Genomic DNA, 22,853 nt, shown 5'->3' with positions numbered 1-22,853 from the left:
GTGACAGATTGTCCATGCTAGCCAGAGCTGGGAATAGGGCAGGAAGGGTTCCCCCCCATGTTAGGGGGCTTATTCCTTCACCCGCTCGCTTCCCTGGCCCTTCTCGCATGAACAGAGAGCAACAATACCCGAAGTCCAAAGGTGCAAACAATTCGATGTTTATTGGGGTGAACTTCCAGCAAGCATGATTCCAGTTTCCTTTCTCAATGTCCCTTTCCCCAGCTTTGACACCACAGAGCCTTGCCTGTGTCCCTGTTCCCATTTCCCTAGCAAAACATGATTCCAATTCCCCCACCCCCATTCCCTGTTCCCATTCCCCACTTACTTCCTGATTGACTGCAGCCTATATAGTAAAACTTGAGTTTTGCTTAGCTATACCTTAACCAATCATTTTACAAAATTTAACTAACCAATTCTAACATATTATAACATGATTATTTAACCAATTATATCCTACCTCCTTAATTGGTTTACACCCAACAAAATTAATTATACAGCAGACAGAAACAATCCCAGAACCAGACAGAGATTATACAGACAAACAATAGGGAAGTGGAGACTACAGTGATAGAACAATACAGAAATGAGGATTTCACATCCCAGCTATTGATAAGTGAGCTCTTGCCAGGCAGGATGCTATCAAACTAAGTTTCCTTTTACATCTTCTAGGCTCTTCCCTTTCTCTGGAGGTGATAGATCGGATCTCCTTCCTAACAGCCCCAGATTGACTTATTTCAATGTGACTAGTTTGTAGGGTTACCATATTTTAATTTAAAAAAAGGAGGACACTCCACGGGGCCCCGGCCCCGCCCCAACTCCGCCCCTTCCCCAAAGTCCCTGCCCCAACTCTGCCCCCTCCCCTGAACGCTCCGCCCCCTGCTCCTCCCCCTCCCCTGCTTCCCATGAATCAAATGTTCACGGGAAGCCTGAAACAGGAAGGCAGCAGGTAAGCTGGGGCAGGGGCGGGGTGCGGCACGGTCCAGTCCGGCCTCCCTGGCCGAGCGGCTCCCTCTGGCGGCTGGAGATGCATCCGAAGAAGTGAGGTTTTTACTCACGAAAGCTTATGCCCAAATAAATCTGTTAGTCTTTAAGGTGCCACCAGACTCCTTGTTGTTTTTGTAGATACAGACTAACACGGCTACCCCCTGATACTTCTCACCAACAGACATTGCTCCAATAAAAGCTATTACCTCACCCACCTTGTCTCTCTTAACAGAAGCTGTCGGTTAAGTCAGATCATGCAGCGAAATAAGTAGGAAGTAAAACAACAGTGGTAGGTTGATCTGGGGAAGCACTAGTCCACCTAAAACTTTGCATAGGCTCCCGCTGCTTCAATGAATGATGCCCCTGGGAAACAATATAACAATCACAGGGATGCTAAAGTACTGCTCAGCAGCACGGTTAGAGAAATGCTAATCAAAGTATATCTATTTCTGCCACTCACGCAGTGTGGTTGACTAGATAAGGTTTGTGTTAGAGATCCCTTCACCCTCTCCCTGGGATCTTGTCATGCAGACAGGAAGCAGAAGACCAGAAGTCCGGAGTGCAGACAATGCAATGTTGTTTGGGGTTAGTTCCAAGCAAGCATATCCAGAGCTTTATACACCAGCAGAGTCTGTTTCCAGTGTTCAGGTCCAGCTCTGACACCACAGAGCATTTACCCCATGCCTCTTTCCCAGCTCTGACACTGCAGAGTGTTTACCTCGTGTTCCCCCTTCCCAGTTCTGACACTGCAGAGCATTTACCTCATGTTCCCCCTTTCCAGCTCTGACACCGCAGAGCATTTACCCCGTGCCCCTTTCCCAGCTCTGACACCACAGAGCATTTACCCCGTGCACCTTTCCCAGCTCTGACACCACAGAGCATTTACCCCGTGTCCACCTTCCCAGTTCTGACACTGCAGAGCATTTACCCCGTGCCCACCTTCCCAGTTCTGACACTGCAGAGCATTTACCCCGTGCCCCTTTCCCAGCTCTGACACCACAGAGCATTTACCCCGTGCCCCTTTCCCAGCTCTGACACCACAGAGCATTTACCCCGTGCCCCTTTCCCAGCTCTGACACTGCAGAGCGTTTACCCCGTGTCCGCCTTCCCAGCTCTGACACTGCAGAGTGTTTACTTCATGTTCCCCCTTCCCAGCTGTGATACTGCAGAGTGTTTACCCCGTGCCCCTTTCCCAGCTCTGACACTGCAGAGCGTTTACCCCGTGCCCCTTTCCCAGCTCTGACACCACAGAGCATTTACCCCGTGCCCCTTTCCCAGCTCTGACACTGCAGAGCGTTTACCCCGTGTCCGCCTTCCCAGCTCTGACACTGCAGAGTGTTTACTTCGTGTTCCCCCTTCCCAGCTGTGATACTGCAGAGTGTTTACCCCGTGCCCCTTTCCCAGCTCTGACACTGCAGAGCGTTTACCCCGTGTCCACCTTCCCAGCTCTGACACTGCAGAGCGTTTACCTCGTGTTCGCCCTTCCCAGCTCTGACACCGCAGAGCCTTTACCCCATTTCCCCCTTCCCAGCTCTGACATCTCAGACCCTTGCCTGTGTCCAGCTCTGACATCTCAGACCCTTGCCTGTGTCCCCGTTCCCCATTCTCATTCCCCATTCTCATTCCCCATTCCCTATTTCCCACCTCCTCCTTCTTAGTAGGCCCAAATACATCTGCCATGCATGCCCACAGTCCCACCCCTTACAACTTAGGGTCATGTTCCATTTTGGGTCTGGGGTCTTCGTTCCACCTCTTTTGTATCCCATGGGAGGGGTAAGGAGTGAGGTTGTGCTGCAATCAGGGATGGGCATTTCTTTGGTCTTTTAGTATTTTATACATTCCCCCGAGCCTCTTTGCCCCTCCTGACTGGTTGTTTGACTTGCCTTGAGATAGGGATTGAGACAATCTTAAAGTGTGCTCAGAGTAACACTTTAACCACTCTTATCCTATCTAACAAATTCAGCTGGCTAGGCAGACGCAACATCACAGTGTCTTTGTCCTTTGTATACACATATAAGAGTATCAAAAAGTCAAACCCAAAATTCTATCCCAGGCTAACAAACAGACCTCTATACTAACAGTTTGTATCTGTCATAGTAAAGACCTGGGTTCCATACCCAAGCAGCTTGAAGTTACCTAGTGTAACCTTTCTGTTCAGGTTTCAGTGATAGCAGTGTTAGTCTGTATCAGCAAAAAAAATGAGGCACCCTTGTGGCACCTTAGAGACTAACACATTTATTTGGGCATAAGCTTTCATGGGCTAGAACCCACTTCATCAGATGTATGAAGTAAAAGATACAGGAGCAGGTATAAATATATGAAAGGATGGGGGTGCTTTACCAAGTGTTAGGTCAGTCTAACGAGATAAATCAATTAACAGCAGGATACCAAGGGAGGAAAAATAACTTTTGAAGTGGTAAGAGAGTGGCCCATTAAAGACAGTTGACAAGGTGTGAGTAACAGTAGGGGGAAATTAGTATTGGGGAAATTAAGTTTAGGTTTTGTAATGACCCAACCACTCCCAGTCTTTATTCAGGCCTAAGCTGATGAATTGGGTTTGGGTTAGGGTTAGGGTTAGGTTCTAGCCCACGAAAGCTTATGTCCAAATAAATTTGTTAATCTCTAAGGTGCCACAAGGACTCCTCGTTTTCTTTCTGTTCACTTATTTGTAAAATGGGAGGAGGTAATGTCTGATCACTGTCTAGGGCTGCGATATGAGGCCTTGATCTGTGAAATGCAGGGCTGATCTGTGAAATGTAAGGGCTGTGAAATGCATGGAAATATAAACAGTGGTCAATAGAGATTAGCTCTGAATTCATGATCTCTTGCTTCCCAGCTCAGTGCACTTTCCTCTAGACTATGGTGCGAAAGTAGAATGAATTATATTGTAGAAATAGAATGAATTATATTGTAGAAATAGAATGAATTAAAGAAATGCTGTATGTTCCTTTAAGCAGGAATGAGGAATGTTGAAATAAAGTTGTCAGGAAGAGGAACATTAAGGTATTAAACAATGGGTCCACTTAAGCTGATGGTGGGACATTAACAGGAGATTGGTGAGAGTTAATAAGGACATGAGATATGTGTCTAGCCCCAGGTAAACTTATCAGTTCTGCTCCCTTTGTAATCTTGTTAATCTCACGCCCTTTTATCTGTATAAATAAGGTGGTTTGAGCCTTGTATGGTGCTCACATTTTCTGGGTGTATTAGCAGAGCGCTTTTGCTAATAAACAGAGTGGTCTGACAAATTGTGAATCCTGAGTCTGACTTTGACAATTTGGAGGTCCCACTGAGATGGCAACCATCTTCGCTGGAGCTGTGTGATTCCTGACCGTTTTTGCAGGCTGACCGTGGCAGCCGGCACCTGGGCATTTGGCCCGAGCAGTCCTCCGCCGGAACGGAAAGGTGCACGACCACAGTGAAGTCTATGCCATTGAAGCTGTTGGTTCCCATTCTGTTCTGGTAGGGATCCCAGGATCTGACATCAGGAATCTGGTCAGGTAATTATTTCTGTGTTTTGTCCAGACTGAGGACTGTCCTGTCTCTGTGTCTATCCATCCTCCCTGTGGAGTGTTTGAGTCTGGGTGCCATCTCCATCCGGGGATCGGCCGACCAAGGGGTTCCTGTCCCCTGCCTGAGTGAGTGAAACTGCACAATCGCAGCCGCACTGCACCTTGGGTAAAACCCTTGGTGTGAAAGCAAGGGTGCTTGAGGCAGTAGCCTGTGGGCTCCTTTTGTGTGTTGCACGAGGCATCGCTCTGACGAACCCGAATTTCCTTCTTGTGCGATTGGTGTGTGTGAAGTCCTCCTGTATGGGTAACCAGACGTCTAAGTCGGGACAGTTCCCTAAAGGAACGCCGGCTCATTTTATGCATTTTAGGAAGGGTCCGGACTCCTGTACATTTCTGGAAAAATGGTCTAGGTTAACTCAGGGGAAATCCAAAAACTCAGTGGCCACTGTTAGGATCTTGGGACAAAGACCGAGTGGACGTCTTAAAAGACAAACTCGGCCAACCTAAAGCTAAATTGGCTAGAAGAGAGGTTGATTGTTTCATGCAGTGGTGGGAAGAGGCAAATCGTAGGTGGACAGAATCGAAACTCGCCTCTCTCAAAGATTCTAATAATAAGTTAAAAGCTTTATTGGAAGCCTCCTCTCCCACCACCAGACCGAGCGCTCCTCTTTACCCCGTTCTCCGAGAAGACTCGGATCGATCCCAACCCCCTTCTCATTGTGGAAGAGGACGAAGAAAGCCCCTTGTTAAATTCTGGAGACGACGATGCAGAAGACGTATTAATTGGCTTAGCAGCCCTGCGTCGGATCAATAGACGGTCACCAACCTCCCCAGTTCAGGAACAACTCTCAGAGGTCTCCAGTTCAGGCCAGTCCGGATCATCCGATACCACCCAGACCCATTCCTCTGGTACCGCTCAGACCCGTAAAGAAAAACCCCCCGTTCTCCCAAAATCCTCCAGTTTGCCTGACTCCTCTGTTTCCCTCATACATACGAAGATAGCCTGGATAACGATTGGGCCCACCGCTTGTGCTCTGGCTCTAAAACTATCCAGGCTCCCCTCTGAATCCTGCATACTGGGGGCCAACAAGGGGGTCCCACTTGGAGCTATAAATCCTGGACTCATACAGAGCTCCATTCAATTGTAAAAGGCTTTCCGAAGCCCCTGGAAAATCCTACCAAATTCACAGAGGAATTTTTGTTAGTGTGCAACACCTATGAACCCTCTGAGGCAGACCTCCTGCAGCTGTGCAAGCTACTTGTAACCCTTAGCGAGCATGAAAAATGACTCACAGCAGCAAATTGGCCCGCCAGTGAGCGCCACTCTAATTTGCCAGACACGGGTCCTCACGCTGCCTACCAGAACAAATGTAAAGGCCGAGCTAAACACCTGCATGAGGCCATTCCTCGAGTATGGACTCCTAAAACCAACTGGACAGCCATACATTGCTGTAAACAGCGACAGGGAGAAAGCCCGGGCGACTATCGCACCTGGCTGACTGAGGTTTTTCTGCAACATTCTGGTATACAGCAACCGGGTGAAAATGGACAGGGCGCCCTGGCTCATGCACTGCCACCGCACTCTAAAAGGAAAGGAGGAACAGTCCTCCCAAAAGTTAATGGCCCTGCAAATACAGCATTATTCAGGGCAGGGCAGACAGTACCGGGGATGGGGAGGGTTCCCAAGGATGGGGACGTGGTTGCGGGAGGGGCCGTGGAACTGGATTTTTGGGTTATGGGGATGTTTGTAATTACTGTAAGCAGCCCGGATATTGGAAGAACGAGTGTCCGAGCCGGCCTGATAGCTCTGTAAATAACCAGTTAGACCCCCTGTCGGCACAGCCAGTCAGTCCCCAGCCTTACTTTGTCCCACAGCAATGACGGGACGCCAGGGAACCTCAGGAAATTTTAGCTCCTTTACTACCTCTCACTCCCACAGGTGAGTGTGTTTTGACTATCAATGATCTTTCTCTCCCTTTCCTTGTTGATACGGGAGCTTCACTCTGTGCAGTTCGTAGTACCGACCTGCCTGCGGTTCCCCGCTCCGGAAAAACCATGTCCGCTCTGGGCAATACGGGAGTCCCAACCCCTTATCCTCTTTCAAAACCTCTACCGGTCCAGGTTGATCCCCTTTCCGTGGATCATGCCTTCCTTCTCTCTGATTCCACTCCGGTAAACCTTTTGGGTCGGGATCTGTTGTGTAAACTTGGCTGTACCATCTACTGTTCCCCGGATGGTGTCTACTTACAAATTCCCCAGTCCTCTCTGAGTGATTCTGTGGCCTCCCTGCTGTCTGAAACTTCCCTTTCCACTCCGGTCCCCTGTTGCCCATTGATCCCATCCCTTGAACACCTAATTTCACAGGTCCCATCCTCTCTGTGGCCAACCCACCCATCTGAAGTGGGCCGCTTAAATACTGACCCCGTCTGCATTACTGTTGATTCCTCCAAACCCCTGCCTTGACTGTCTCAATACCCTTTAAATCCCGAAGCAGAGGCTGGCATTGCTCCGGTCATGACTACCCTGCGGGAACAAGGCATTATTATTCCCTGCTTCAGCCCCTGTAACACCCCTATCCTCCCATTTCGAAAAGCTGATGATGAATCGTGGGAGTTTGTTTAGGGAGGAGGGATAGCTCAGTGGTTTGAGCATTGGCCTGCTAAACCAAGGATTGTGAGTTCAATCCTTGAGGGGGCCATTTAGGGAACTGGGGTAAAAATCTGTCTGGGGATTGGTCCTGCTTTGAGCAGTGGGATGGACTAGATGACCCCCTGAGGTCCCTTCCAACTATGATATTCTAGGATCTTTGAGCCATTAACCACATTGTCATACCCACCTTTCCTGTTGTCCCTAACCCAGCAATGATTCTGGTTCTGTCCCACCAGATGCAACTCATATTACTGTTGTTGATTTGTGCTCTGCTTTCTTTTCTAGCCCGGTTCACCCTGACTCCCAGTATCTTTTTGCCTTTTCTTACAAGGGGCAGCAGTACACATGGACCACACTCCCTCAGGGGTATACTGAAAGCCTATCTTATTTTTCCCAAGCATTAGCCCAAGACCTCACTGACCTTGTTTTCCCATCTGGGTCCACACTGGTCCAATATGTAGCTGATCTACTCCTCTGTTCCCCTTCGTTATCTGTCTCAGAAACTGATTCTTTAGTGCTCCTTACTGCCCTAGCAAACAAGGGTCACAAGGTGTCTCGCTCTAAGCTATGAGCCTGTCAAGCCTCTGTCACATACCTTGGCTTTCTCCCCTCCTAGGGTTCCCATACACTTTCTCCCACCTGCATCCAAGCTATCCTTAGCTTTCCCCGACCCCGCTCCCCACGCCAGGTCCAAAAGTTTTGGGGGCATGGCTGGATTTTGCAGGCAATATGCCTCCCTTGCAAAACCTCTCCAGGAGCTCACTTGGTTCTCTGTGCCTGACCCCATGCTGTGGCCCCCTGAGGCCGACTCTGCCTTTGTTTCCCTCAAACAGGGTTTGGCTTCTGCCCCCGCATTAGGGCTGCCTAACTATTCTAAGTCTTTTACCCTTTTCTGCCACGAACAATCTAGGTGTGCACTTGGAGTTCTCACTCAGGTGCACGGAGGCAAGAACCGCCCAGTGGCTTATTTCTCTGCCACTTTGGACCCTGTTGCCCAAGGCTTGCCCTCTGCCTGCACGCTGTGGCTGCCGCGGCTCACCTAGTCGAAATGTCTGAATCCCTTGTCCTCCACTCTCCTCTTACCCTCATGGTCCCTCACTCTGTGGAAACTCTGCTGCCACAACGTAACACAACCCACCTCTCCTCTGTCCGCCTCACCAGGTACGAATTTTACTGCTGTCGGCATCGCATATTACTGTGAAGCATTGTTCTCAGTTAAACCCTGCCACTCCCCTTCCTTTGTCTGATGACGGTGAACCCCATGACTGCCTTGCAACTGTCTCTGCTGTCACCGTCCCGCTCCCAGACCTTTCTGATGTCCCTCTCCCTAATTCTGACCTTGTTTTGTTCACTGATGGTTCCTGTTTTCGAGACAACCAAGATCATCCCCTTGCAGGATACACTGTGGTGTCATTCTCTGAAACCATAGAAATCCTTTACCTTCTGTGAACTCAGCGCAAGTCGCCGAATTAGTTGCCCTCACGCCTGCTTTTTGGCGGAGGAACGCTCCGCCACCATTTACACTGACTCCCGCTACACTTTTGGGGTTGTACATGTCAAAGTTAGACTCAGGACTCATAGTTTGTCAGACCACTCTGTTTTATTAGCACAGCGCTCTGCTAATACATTCAGATAATGTGAGCCCCCATGCAAGATTTAACAGCCATCTGGATAGTAAGCAGTACCTGATGATTCTTTGATGTCCTTTAAGTCTCTTTACTTCTTCTTCTTTGATTCTGGCTATAACAATGGTCTTCACACCTTATCTTTTCCTGATGCATACATTCCTTATTCACACAGATTGAGAATACAAACAGTAGTATTTTATATCGAGTAAAAAGACATTGCAAATTAAACCTTGCTAAGTTTTACAATCAATAACCAAGACAATTTACATTGAGACCCAGGCCTTCAATATTCCTCTAATCTACTTAACATAGACACAATAGAGAATCCTGTTTCTTACTTACTAAACCTTAAAACAAAGAAATGTATATATAACTAGAGTGCCTACTTTGTAATACATATAGGAAACCATAGTAGACATTATAACTTATTCTAAAACAAAAGGGTGACCATAATCAGTCATAAGGATTGTTCTGGTCTGTCATTCCTTTCTGCTATTCAAAAGGGGTGGCTGACAGGATGAAATCAAATCATACATTAATTCTCATAGTATATTATAAAATCCAGCTCCTACATATCCCCCTTTTGACACTAAGATTATTAATCGCCAGTGTCACTTCTTATTTAGTCCACATAATAGAAAATACTGGGAGGTGATTTGGGCCTGTGGCTCTAGCTTTGCATACATTTGTCTTATGCAACAACACATTTCAAACATTACAATTAAACACATACAATTTAAAACCAAAACCAATTAGGGTTAGTAACATTAGTATGCCAGTAGTTGTGGGAGACCATTCAGAAAATATGTTATACCAATGGTAAGCTGTTATGTCTTTCTGCAGTGGCAATTCTTAACATGGCCCCATTTGTGTGTATAATATGAATGGTTCGGTTTCCCACATTGCCTTTTAACAGATGATTGGTAACTTTCTGCCATTCAATGCCAAGATTGAGAGAGAACTCAGCTAAATCAATGTTTACAGTAAGCTGAGACTTTTTGTTTGTTTCTGTATTAGGTTGTCCTGTAGCTGATATTAGCTTTTTCTGAAAGACAAAAATAATATTTTTCTACCCCTTTTGGGGTGGCATTTATTATTGCTTAAAATATTCCTTTCTTTTATAAATACCCTTGCTGATTTCAGGCAAAACAAGAGGAATTATCTCCATATTTTCCTGTGTTTTTGTTTTATAGGCAGGCCAGGTTTTAATGGCTTCTATCTTTTAAGGGTTATGGGGAAATTATTTTACTGTTCAGTCATTAAATCCATGAGGTGGTGTACCTCAGTTTTTCCTCTACAGCAGACCAAGTTTACAATGTCTTTCCAGCTGTGTTAAGCTTTAAGTTTGTTCACAGGTAACACTGGTCTACAATTTTTGAGAAGTCGTCTGCTTCAGAGATAAAATGTGCTATTTATTATGTATTTTGATGTGCTGAATTCAAATATGACAATTAAAACAATTGATTGGCTACTGTTTCTAAGATATTTAAGTTTTTACATTTTATGTCTATGTATATTGTGTAGATAGTAGAGTTTTAATCATAAATTGTAAACCTAAGTCTTTTCATGTGTTTATGGTTGCTTTACATGATAATATTTCACCTGTCCTGTTTATGTAACACTTTAAAAATCAGCAAAAGGGTTACATAAATAAAATTTATTATAAAACAAAAGGCAAAAAACTATTCTGTAAATAGTTTATTCCTATTCAGTGTCTACTCGGTGCTTCTTGGCTTGTCTCTTGTATTCATTAAATGGAGCATCTCTTGTCACTATCCAGCAACAGTCTGCAAGCATTGATGGGCTCCATTTGCCCTGATAGCATTTCTCCATTGTTGCAATGTCCTGGTGAAATCGCTCGCCGTGCTCGTCGCTCACTGCTCCGCAGTTCGGCGGAAAAAAATCTAGATGAGAGTGCAAAAAATGTATCTTTAGTGACATGTTGCAACCAAGGCTTTTGTATGCCTTGAGGAGGTTTTCCACCAACAACCTGTAGTTGTCTGCCTTGTTGTTTCCGAGAAAATTTATTGACACTAACTGGAAGGCTTTCCATGCCGTCTTTTCCTTGCCATGCAGTGCAGGGTCAAATGCATCATCTCGAAGAAAGTTCACGAATCTGAGGACCAACAAAGACACCTTCCTTTATCTTAGCTTCACTTAACCCTGGAAATTTTCCACGGAGGTACTTGAAAGCTGCTTGTGTTTTGTCAATGGTCTTGACAAAGTTCTCCATCAGACCCAGCTTGATGTGTAAGGGTGGTAACAAAATCTTCCTTGATTCAACAAGTGGTGGATGCTGAACACTTTTCCTCCCAGGCTCCAATGACAGTAGGAGTGGCCAATCTTTCTTGATGTAGTGGGAATCTCTTGCACGACTATCCCATTCGCAGAGAAAACAGCAGTACTTTGTGTATCCAGTCTGCAGACCAAGCAAGAGAGCAACAACCTTCAAATCGCCACAAATCTGCCACTGATGTTGGTCATAGTTTATGCACTTCAAAAGTTGTTTCTTGTTGTCCTAGGTTTCCTTCATATGGACTGCATGACCAACTGGAATGGATGGCAAAACATTGCCATTATGCAGTAAAACAGCTTTAAGACTCGTCTTCGATGAATCAATGAACAGTCTCCACTCATCTGGATCGTGAACGATGTTGAGGGCTGCCATCACACCATCGATGTTGTTGCAGGCTACAAGATCACCTTCCATGAAGAAGAATGGGACAAGATCCTTTTGACGGTCACGGAACATGGAAACCCTAACATCACCTGCCAGGAGATTCCACTGCTGTAGTCTGGAGCCCAACAGCTCTGCCTTACTCTTGGGTAGTTCCAAATCCCTGACAAGGTGATTCAGTTCACTTTGTGTTATGAGGTGTGGTTTAGAGGAGGAGGATGGGAGAAACTGTGGGTCCTGTGACATTGATGGTTCAGGACCAGAAGTTTCATCCTCTTCCTCTTCCTTGTCTGACTCAAGTGAGAATGATTCTGGTGCATCAGGAACCGGCAGTCCTTCTCCGTGGGGTACTGGGCGTATGGCTGATGGAATGTTTGGATAATGCACAGTCCACTTTTTCTTCTTTGACACACCTTTCCCAACTGGAGGCACCATGCAGAAGTAACGACTGCTGGTATGATCTGTTGGCTCTCTCCAAATCACTGGCACTGCAAAAGGCATAGATTTCCTTTTCCTGTTCAACCACTGGTGAAGATTTGTTGCACAAATGTTGCAGCATATGTGTTGGGCCCACCTCTTGTCCTGATCTCCAATTTTGCAGCCAAAATAAAGGTGATAGGCTTTCTTAACCATAGTGGTTATACTGCGCTTTTGTGATGCAAAAGTCACTTCACCACAAACATAGCAGAAGTTATCTGCACTGTTCACACAAGTACGAGGCATCTCTGCTCACTTTGGCTAAACAGAAATGTGTCCCTTTGCAAAATCAAACACTGACAAATAAGAGAGCACGACACTGTATGATTTCTAGAGTTGATATAGGGCAGTTTGTTCAGCAGAGCGATGTAAGCTTCGTTATGATTGCATCATCCATGACTTCTAGGAATAACATGATGCAATTCATATCATGTATGACGCAATACCAGCTTCAGATTGCATCATTCATTGTTTTGCCTAAAAAGCAAGTACTGTCCAAACCCAGTCATAGATTTATTCATAGATCCAGTCAAAGATGTATTTTAGTCATTTCTGGTTTAAATTGAGATCCCTTCCCTTCCCTTTATAACTCACTTATCCTCCGCCATTCCCAAGTCAAGGGTCGTATATAATGACCCAATAGCATATCTTGAAAACTAGAGCCAATCAACAATTTTAAGCATCATTTTCGTTCTCAGTGACCCAGAATTAGTAAAGTTTGACTACATTTATTTCAGAAGCATTTTGGCTGTAGAGCAGTGTAATAGCTCAAAAGCATCATTACAATAAAGGATTTTTCCAAAAATCATACACACTATACATTGTTACAGGGGTACTTATTAACATTACATTTATTTTAACTAAAGGTATCTTGTTATACCATGCCTTTTATTTAGACAATTTGTTTGCTGATGAGGTATGTCCTTTATTTGCAGTTTCTTTGTGCTGGCAGTTTTCTCCTTCCTTTACCAGTTAGGTAATTTTCATCAACACAGGCTTGGCTTTTGGATTCAAAGCCATCAGCAGAGCTCAGAGACTCTGGCCTTGGCTACACTTGGGACTTCCCAGCGCTGTGAAGCGCGAGTGTAGTCGCGCCGCCAGTGCTGTGAGAGCTCTCTCTCAGCGCTGTATGTACTCCACCTCTCCGAGGGGAATAGCGTGCAGCGCTGCAGGCTCTGATTACACTGGCGCTTTACAGCGCTGTACTCGCTGCGCTCGGGGCGGGGGGGGGGGGGGGCGTTTTCACACCCCTGAGTGCAGCAAGTTGCAGCGCTGTACAGCACCAGTGTAGCCAAGGCCTCTGTCTTAAAAGGAACACAATTAACTTTTACCAGAGTTTTGATTACTTTTAACTCTTGCTTCCAAAACACACAGAGACCTGAAAAAGAAAACACAATCTATTGTGGCTCCTTTGGAGCCCTAATAGGATTTTAATTAAGTAGCATGTTTCGTTTGCATTTCTTTTACCCCCTCTATAATATACACTGCACACGTCTGCACATTCCTTCTATACTTTAACTTTTAAAACATTAGCCATATTAGTTTTTACATAAGGTGTAACTGTTTCTTTTGTTCTTACAGAGTTTTATGTACCCTTATCAAAGTGACAGTCTGATTACACAGAGCCATTTTAAGGCTCAGTGTTTCTAACATTGCTTCTTTTTGTTTTGTGCACCTCACCCCTGCTGTTGCTTCAGAGGGGCACTGTCTTTATTCTTTTACTACAGCTCTCATTTGCTATTTTGTTACAAAAACAAACTAAACAAACAAACAAAAAGAATCTCTCCCTATTCTTCTGATTTTGACTGCCCTGCTGCAGTCATGACTTGGTCTTTATTTAAAAACATTTAAATTTTGTAAAGAATCAAGTTACCCCTTAAGGGTTAAATACCAAATCTCAAAGCCAACCAACACTGAGTATCTGTGTCTGGCAAAAAGGTCTGTCAGTTTTGCAACTTTGAATTAAAGAGTCAAATGGATTTTTAGTGGCATTATAAACAAAACAAAACAAATTTATCTTAAACCTACAAAACAGGAGTTTACAAACCTCACATATTTCCACTTTATTTATTTGATAGACAGATACATACACATTTTCTTTTCCTTAACATCCCTTTTATACTGCTCTGTTTTTACATAGCTGTACATAGATTACATTCCCTTTATACATTTGGGGCAGTTAAGTTCCAATAGAACCCTCCCCCCTTATGTTCTTTTAGCAAATTAGACTAAATTGTTCATAGTCAAATGATTTTAATTAGATAGTCTCTTTACCTGGATTATTTACAGACATTCCCGGAAAAGGGCCCATTTTTAGGGTTACCATATTTAGCAAATAAAAAAAGAGGACCCTCCACGGGCCCTGGACCCGCCCATTTCCCCACCCCAGCCCCGCCGCAACTCCGCCCCTTCCCGCCCCAACTCCACCCTAACTCCGCCCCCTCCTCCCTCCCACTCCCAGCCACGCGGAAAGGGCTGCCCGAGTGCTACCAGCTTCACGGTTTGCCGGGCAGCCCCCAGACCCTGCGCCCCCGGCCGGCGCTTCCCCATCACAGCTGGAGCCCGGGAGGGGAAGCGCCCAGCCGGGGGTGCAGGGTCTGGAGGCTGCCCAGCAAACCGTGAAGCCGGTAGCGCTCGGGCTTCGGGCAGCCCCTATGCCTCCGGACCCTGCGCCCCCGACCAGGCACTTCCCCTCCTGGGCTCCGGCGGCGCAGGGTCCGGAGGTATGGGGGCTGCCCAAAGCCCATAGCGCTCGGCTCTTAAACAGAGCCGAAGAGTCAGGGGAGGAGCAGAGCCGCCGCAGCCGGAGGCTCTGCTCCTCCCCTGACTCTTCGGCTCTGTTTAAGAGCCGAGCTGCCCGAGCACTACCGGCTTTGGGCAGCCCCCATGCCTCCGGACCCTGCGCCGCCGGAGCCCGGGAGGGGAAGTGCCCGGCCGGCGGCTGGGGTCCGGAGGCAAGGGGGCTGCCTGAAGCCCATAGCGCTCGGGCAGCTCGGCTCTTAAACAGAGCCGAAGAGTCCGGGGAGGAACAGAGCCGCCGCGGGAGGGGAAGTGCCCGGCCGGCATTTTCCCGGACATGTTCGGCTTTTTGGCAATTCCCCCCGGACGGGGGTTTGATTGCCGAAAGGCTGGACATGTCCGGGAAAAACCGGACGTATGGTAACCCTACCATTTTCCCTTTAGAATGGCTGCAAAGAAACCAAGAATTTTTTTAACAAGGTCCTTTTAACATTTTCACAAAGTTTAACTGTTTAATTCTCTCCAGCCTCTGTAGAGTTAACTTTTCACTCTCTTTCCTTAAATCACTTGTTAATCTTCCAAAATGACACCATTATCAACTCAGATTTCACCATTTTAAGTATTGTTCCAGGGGTTCATACTTGCACTTATTCCTGACACTATGCCCTTAGGGCTTCCAACCTGTTTTTCAGTTTCTTTATCTGTTGCTTGCCTGCTTGTCTGGGCCCGATCCTGCTTTTTCCAATGAACCGTTTTTGGTTTTTTGTGTGAATGATATTGTGGTCATTTCACAATTTTGAAAGAAATGTTTAAGGAAAGGGACCAGGAAGGGTGGGGGCTAATTGAGGAGCCCATCCTCCTTGCTGAATTGGTAATGGAACACTAAAGAATCAGTTTCTGAAGCAGACAACGAAGGGGAACAGAACAAGGGGCGTTTTATCCTTTTTACAATGAGAGGGGAGTATGAAGGGGGTTGGGATTGATCCGCGGTTGTTGTTTTTTTCTTTCGGAGAACGGGGTAAAGAGGAGCTCTCGGTCTGGTGGTGGGAGAGGAGGCTTTTAATAAAGCTTTTAACTTATTATTTGAATATTTGAGAGAGGCGAGTTTTGATTTTGTCCACCTAGGATTTGCCTCTTCCCACCACTGCATGAAACAATTAACCTCTCCTTTTCCAATTTAGTTTTAGGTTGGGCGAGTTTGTCTTTTAAGACGACCACTCAGTCTTTGTTCCAAGATCTCAACAGTGGTCACTGAGTTTTGGGATTCCCCTGAGTTAGCCTAGACCATTTTTCCAGAAATTTACAGGAGTCCGGACCCTTCCTAAAATACAGAAAATGCAGAGCCGGCGTTCCTTTAGGGAACTGTCCCAACTTAGACGTCTGGTTACCCATACAGGAGGACTTTACACACACCAATCATACAAGAAGGAAATTCGGGTTTGTCAGAGCGATGCCCGGTGCAACACACAAAAGGAGCCCACAGGCTACTGCCTCAATCGCCCTTGCTTTCACACCAAGGGTTTTACCCAAGGTGCGGTGCAGCTGCGATTGTGCAGATTTCGCTCACTCATACCGTGGGGACAGGAAACCCTTGGTCGACCGATCCCCGGACAGAGACAGCACCCAGACTCAAACACTCCACAGGAGGATGGATAGACACAGAGACAGGACAGTCCTCAGTCCGGACAAAACACAGAAATAATTACCTGACCAGATTCCTGATGTCAGATCCCGGGATCCCTACCAGAACAGAATGGGAACCAACAGCTTCAATGGCATAGACTTCACTGTGATCATGCACCTTTCCGTTCCAGCGGAGGACCGCTCGGGCCAAATGCCCAGGTGCCGGCTGCCACGGTCGTCCTACAAAAACGGTCAGGAATCATATGGCCCCAGTGAAGACGGTTGCCATCTCAGTGGGACCTCCAAATTGTCAAAGTTAGACTCAGGACTCATAGTTTGTCAGACCACTCTGTTTTATTAGCACAGCGTTCTGCTAATACATTCAGATAATGTGACCCCCATGCAAGACCCAAACAGTCTTATTTATACAGATAAAAGGGCGCGAACTAAACAAAGGGACAAAGAGAGCAAAATTGTAAAATTTGCCTGGGTACAATATGCATATCTTGCTTCCTTATTAACTCTTATTGATCTAAGGCTAATGCTTCACCAATCGCCCTTAAATGGAGCAATTGATTAACAGTTAATGTCTGCTTTCCTGACACCTGGATCGCAGCATTTCTCATTTCTACTTAAAGGTACATACAACATTCTTTAATTCATTGTATTTCTTTAATATAATTCATTTCACTTTCACATACATTACTTTGGCACCCTCTGGCAAGCTCGGGGTTTCCTTTCCTCCCCCAGTACCCCTATCAAAAATGGCCCCTACATCGCTGCTCTCCTGTATGCAGTTTTACTTCCGTCTGCCCTAGCTATTGTTAAGCGCCCTGGCCACTCGATGGCGGATACTGATGTTGCTAAGGGTAACGCATTTGCTGACGCCTCTGCTAAACATGCTGCTGCCATAGAACCTTCCCCAGATGCGTTTCTAGGTTCCCTTTCTGTTTCTATACCACCACCGTCCCTCACTGACCTCACCCTGCTCCAAGACTGCCCCAGAAGCCGAAAAAGACTCCTGGGTTGCCCAAGGTTGCGCTCTACATCCTGATTCCCTTTAGCATTCACCTACTGGTGCCTTCGTGGCCCCCTTTTCACTCTACCCGTCTCTGGCTGCCCTGCTACACGGTGTTTCACATGCTGGAAAGGAGGGGGATGATCTCTGCTCTAACTAAGGCAGGATGGTGGCCCCACCATTTCAGCTCTTTTGCAGCCCACCACTGTGCTGCCTGTACCACTTGCCAAAGCCACAATATTGGTAAACCTGTAAAAGTGGCTCAGGGGTTCCGGGGCCTGCCCCAGGCACCATTCTTGCATTGGCAACTTGATTTTGTACAAATGCCTAAGTGTCAACGATAGGAATTTATTTTGGTTACGGTATGTTTATTTTCTGGTTGGATTGAAGCCTTTCCTTGTCGCAAGGCTGACTCACGGTCTGTTGCTAAATGTTTGTTAAATCATTATGCCTGCCAAGGGAATTCCTGCCACTCTGTCCAGTGATCGGGGTACACATTTTACCGGACAACTTGTTCAACACCTGGATCGTGTGTTACATATCACACACCTGCTGCACTGTCCCTACCACCCACAGAGCGCAGGTGCTGTGGAAAGGCGAAATGGTGTACTTAAGAATAAGCTTGCTAAAATTTGTGACTCTACAGGGTTAAGCTGGCCAGCAGCCCTACCACTGGCCCTTATGGAAATGCGATCCACTCCATGCCAAAGGCATAAATTGAGTCCCTTTGAAATTGTTATGGAACGCCCTATGCGAGCTATGGCTACCATTACTCCAGTCCCAGACTTGAACTTGACTCACAGTACACTCCTTCAATATTGCAAGGGACTAATGCAAGCCGTAAGTCACTTCCATTCACAGGTTTGAGCCGCCTGGCCGACGGAACCCACTTCTGACGCTTGCCACGACCTCGAGTCAGGTGACTGGGTCTACGTACGACACGGCCATTGAAAACACGCCTTGGAGCCCCGGTGGAAGGGTCCTCATCAGGTACTGTTTACTACCCAGACGGCTGTTAAACTATCTGGCATCGCAGCATGGATACATGCTTCGCAATGTAAAAAGGCACCACCCCCAGCGAACCAATCATCACCTCAGGACCACGCAGGGTCAATTTTGACTCCAGAAGAAGACATAGAGGAACAGCCTGCAATACCTTACTATCTACGCTCTCGTAAGGGTTCCCAGAAGCAGACGACGACCTAAAGCAAGGCCCGAGAAGGAGCAGTAGCGAACCTGGCACCTGCTGCCTGGTGGACGTAAAACCGTGACTGTGGTTCCTTCAGTTGAGGTTGTCAGAACCAGAAGGGCCTTGCCTCCAACATGCGGCTCTGGTGGTGCCTGTTCTTCAGCTGCTGGTGTCTTAAGGTCTGGAGAGTCCACAATGACAATTCTTTTATCCAGCAGCAAGTGTGGATCGCTCAGACCCTTAATATCTCTAATTGCTGGGTCTGCAGCCACATCCGAGCCCACTCTCAAGCTGGTGTTCCTGTCCTGACAATCCCACTCAATTCCCCAGACCTCACTGGAGGACCTCGTCCGTTTAACAAAACATGGAACAGCAATGACACTTGGGAAGCGGTGGGAATAAATGTATCTAAATGGATAAGTGTGGTGGAGGGAAAAGTTCATTGGTGTTGGGTGTGTAATGGGACAGGGCTGGATCTGGGAAGGAGCAGTTGCCTTCAGCATATTGTGGCCACTTGTGTATGGGATTATTCGAACAAAACTGAAGAGTGGTGGGCTGGGTATGGAAATATGACTTTTTCTCAACCTGGGATCAAACAGAGAAATCAATCTCATGTTCCCCATACAGTAACCGTAGTGAGAACAATACAGTCTTTCAATGCCATGCAAATAACACCACTCCTCATAAGGAGAATTACTATGTGCCCTTTGGGAGATATTATTCCTCCTTTGCAGGCACCTACATGGCAAATGGGTGCAACCAACACTTTCCGGCCGTGATAGGGCATCATTGGGTTTGTGGGACCAAAGCTTATACCGTGTTACCAACTAACTGGTCAGGTATTTGTTATCCTGCCCAGCTCGTCCCACAATTCCGAGTGCTAGAGTCCTTCCCACAAGAACGCCTCCGTAATTTCAGGCGGAAAAGAAGGGATTTATCAGATGCACAATGGTATGTAAATAACATAAGCCTCTTAACCTGGGAAGAGGCTATTGGCAGTTCCTTTATCACATTTGGGGGAGTAATACACCATGCAAAAAGGCTCCTGAGGTTACAAGCAGTAGTTGAAATTATGGCAAATGAAACCAGAGAAAGTTTAAGAGCCCTGGCCAAAGAAACAGGGGCGATCCGACAGATGGCCCTCCAAAACCGTCAGGCATTCGACATAGTGCTGACGGCCAATGGAGGGACCTGTGCTCTCATTGGAAAAGAATGTTGTGTGTATATACCTGACAACGCCAATGAGGTAATAGATCGCCCTAGCCACTTAGAACAGATCGCATATCTTCCCCATGAAGAGCCAAGTTCTTTATGGAAGTGGCTAAGTAACCTGTTCAATTTCTCTGGCACAGGAGGCTGGTTGTTTCAGGGAGCCTAGACTATCCTGTTTGGAATCCTAATGATTTTTGTATGTTTTCAGTTAATCTCCTGTTGTATCCAAAATTGTGTAAGACATGCCACGCAGGTAGCTGCCCCAAACCAGAGTGCTAATATGATGATTCTAAATATCGCTGATGAACAAAAAGACAAAGAACGGTTGATATGTGGAACCCAGTAATTGTTGGTCATCATGTAGCTTGACCAAAAGGAAGGATTGTGAAAGTAGAATGAATTATATTGTAGAAATAGAATGAATTAAAGAAATGCTGTATGTTCCTTTAAGCAGGAATGAGGAATGTTGAAATAAAGTTGTCAGGAAGAGGAACATTAAGGTATTGGACAATGGGTCCACTTAAGCTGATGGTGGGACATTAACAGGAGATTGGTGAGAGTTAATAAGGACATGAGATATGTGTCTAGCTCCAGGTAAATTTATCAGTTCTGCTCCCTTTGTAATCTTGTTAATCTCACGCCCTTTTATCTGTATAAATAAGGTAGTTTGAGCCTTGTATGGCTCTCACATTTTCTGGGTGTATTAGCAGAGCGCTTTTGCTAATAAACAGAGTGGTCTGACAAATTGTGAGTCCTGAATCTGACTTTGACAATGGGCAGGGGAGTTGCTCTAGGTAGCATGTCTGGATGTGCCTTTGCAGTGAAGTGGAAAAGGCAACCTAACTCAGCTAAAGAGTGGAATGACCCACAAGCTCCAGTACATGTGTGAGGTACATTCTGACCACCCTTACCCTGTATCAGATGAAGGTGGAAAGTGTGGTTGAAGTACTTTGTTAAATGTAAGGAGCAGGAGCTGGAGGAAAAGAGGGACTGTATTCACACAGTACAGAACTAACATTGTTGAATTGCTCATCAGCTGCTCCCTTGAGGCAGCTGGCCCCGCCTGGAGTATTGCGGAGTGTAGGAGCACCACATCCCATAACAGAGCTGGCTATGTAGAAGCACCAACTTCTTTCTTCCTGACGCAGGAGAGGGATCTCCCCCACCCTCCTGTTGGCGCTCTCTCTTCTGCTGTAGGTTCATCCCCACCCTGTGGGTCAGGTCTCATTAGTGGGGTGCAGCTTGTGAGTTGTTCCCTAGGGCTATGCTGGAAAATACCCAAGGTGGCCCTGGCTGGGTCTCTGAGCCCAGCTCCTTTACTGATCAGTGCTTACGGTCATGGCCCTGGCCTCACTGTGGTGACACTGGCCAGCATCCAGGTAGGGCTTTAGCCTAGCATCACGCAGGGCAAAGCTGTTCCCATCCAGGGCAGGAGCTGGTTTACAGAGTACCTGGGCCCTGGCCCATGTTACAGTTTAGCCTCTTCGGTGCCAGATTCCTGCCAATCCCCAGCCCAGTCCTGCCAGCCTCTAGTTCGGAAGCACAAGCCAGGTCCAGAAACTGCCCTCACAGGAGTCTGGCTGCTGACTGAGCTCAGGGGGTGCTGCCTATAGCGCTGCAGCAGAAAAGCACATGCTCTTGCCCCCTCCAACCCCAGCTTCCCAAGCAGCAGCCAGGCTGCAGGACCACCCTGCTTTTGCTGACACACCTGGCTGGTGGCTCCTCCTGGGAATCCCTCCTGCCTCCCCGCCAGCCTCCCTCAGAGACCTTTGCCCTGAATTTATCCCCAGCAGAGGAGCTGGGGCCAGTGGCCAGGAGCTACAGGCAGCACTAGATCCTGCTTGCTGAGGCAGTGGAGTGGAGGCCTGTGGTGGCCAAAGCATACTGCAGCCACTGGAATTTAGGAAGCCTCCAGAAAGTGCTTGGGGAACCAGTTGGTTGAAGAGCCCAGAGCAGCTGGGTTTGGAGCATGCACTCGAGCACCAAGCTGCCTGCTCTGCCCAGGACAGGCTAGTTAGAATTGCCCAGTGATTAGGGCACTAGCCTAGACCTTGGGTACCAGTTCCTGTTCTGCCAGAGTCTCCACTGCCTTGCTGGGGGCCCTGGCTGACTCAGTCTCTGCGTAATGGCCCAGCTGTATCAGCAGGCCAGCAGTGACCGACCTCACCAGGGAAAGGACAGAGGGAGAGTGATGTCTAGAGTAACAAGGAAAATAATCAATTCTCCCCCCGCACCCCCCAGTCTTTCAGGCCTTCAGTCAGAGAGCAGCAAGGGACACAAAGGGTACGTCTTCACTACCCGCCGTATCAGCGGGTAGCAATCGATTTATCCGGGATCAATATATCATGTCTCGTTAAGACACGATATATCGATCCCCGAACACGCTCGCCGTCAACTCCGGAACTCCACCAGAGCGAGCAGCGGTAGCGCAGTTGGTGGCGGAGTTGGGGGCCATCGATCCTGCGCCGTCTGGACACCAGGTAATTCGATCCAAGATACTTAGACTTCAGCTAGGCACGTATCTTGGATCGATCCCCCCCAGCATAGACCAGCCCAAAGCTCCAACCGACCCTCTGTTCCCAGATCAGCCCCCTCCCCCCGTTTCTGACAGAGGCAGGAATTACCCTTGAAGTGATGGCGCCCCAGCGTGGCTCCAACACAACACTACCCTTCTGGCCCTGGCTGCTCTCCCGTAACATTGCTCCTGCCTTGCACAGCCCCAGAGGTAGCCGCATTCAAGTGGGACATGAGGCTTTAATAAATGGAAGATCATGGGGACAAGGGACCTCTAGGGCAGTCAGTTGGTCTGGAGCATTTGAAATGTGAGGTCCAAACATGGAGCAGCCATGAAATTGCTGGGGAGTCCTGGCTAGGCCCATGTCCCTCCTGGGCTCTGACATACCCCCTGGTGCAACAATTAACTAGTGTAAGTACCCAAGACTTGCAACAAGTTCATCCTGCTGGGGCTTAAGGATGGACTTTATGCAGAGAAGTCGTGGCCAGTGGTTTGAGCTCTTACGAAGCTGAAGTGAAAGCAGTCAGTGGGCCAGGTGAATTAATGCCCCTGGATCCCAAGATGGGGGATGGACTGCACCCCAGGCTCCTCACTCGAGGGAGGCAGAGAACCCCACTCCCAGCAGCACAC

Source organism: Chrysemys picta, chromosome 15 (assembly GCF_011386835.1).
Source record: "Chrysemys picta bellii isolate R12L10 chromosome 15, ASM1138683v2, whole genome shotgun sequence".
NCBI classification, from domain to species: domain Eukaryota; kingdom Metazoa; phylum Chordata; order Testudines; family Emydidae; genus Chrysemys; species Chrysemys picta.
This window is presented reverse-complemented; position numbering follows the sequence as displayed.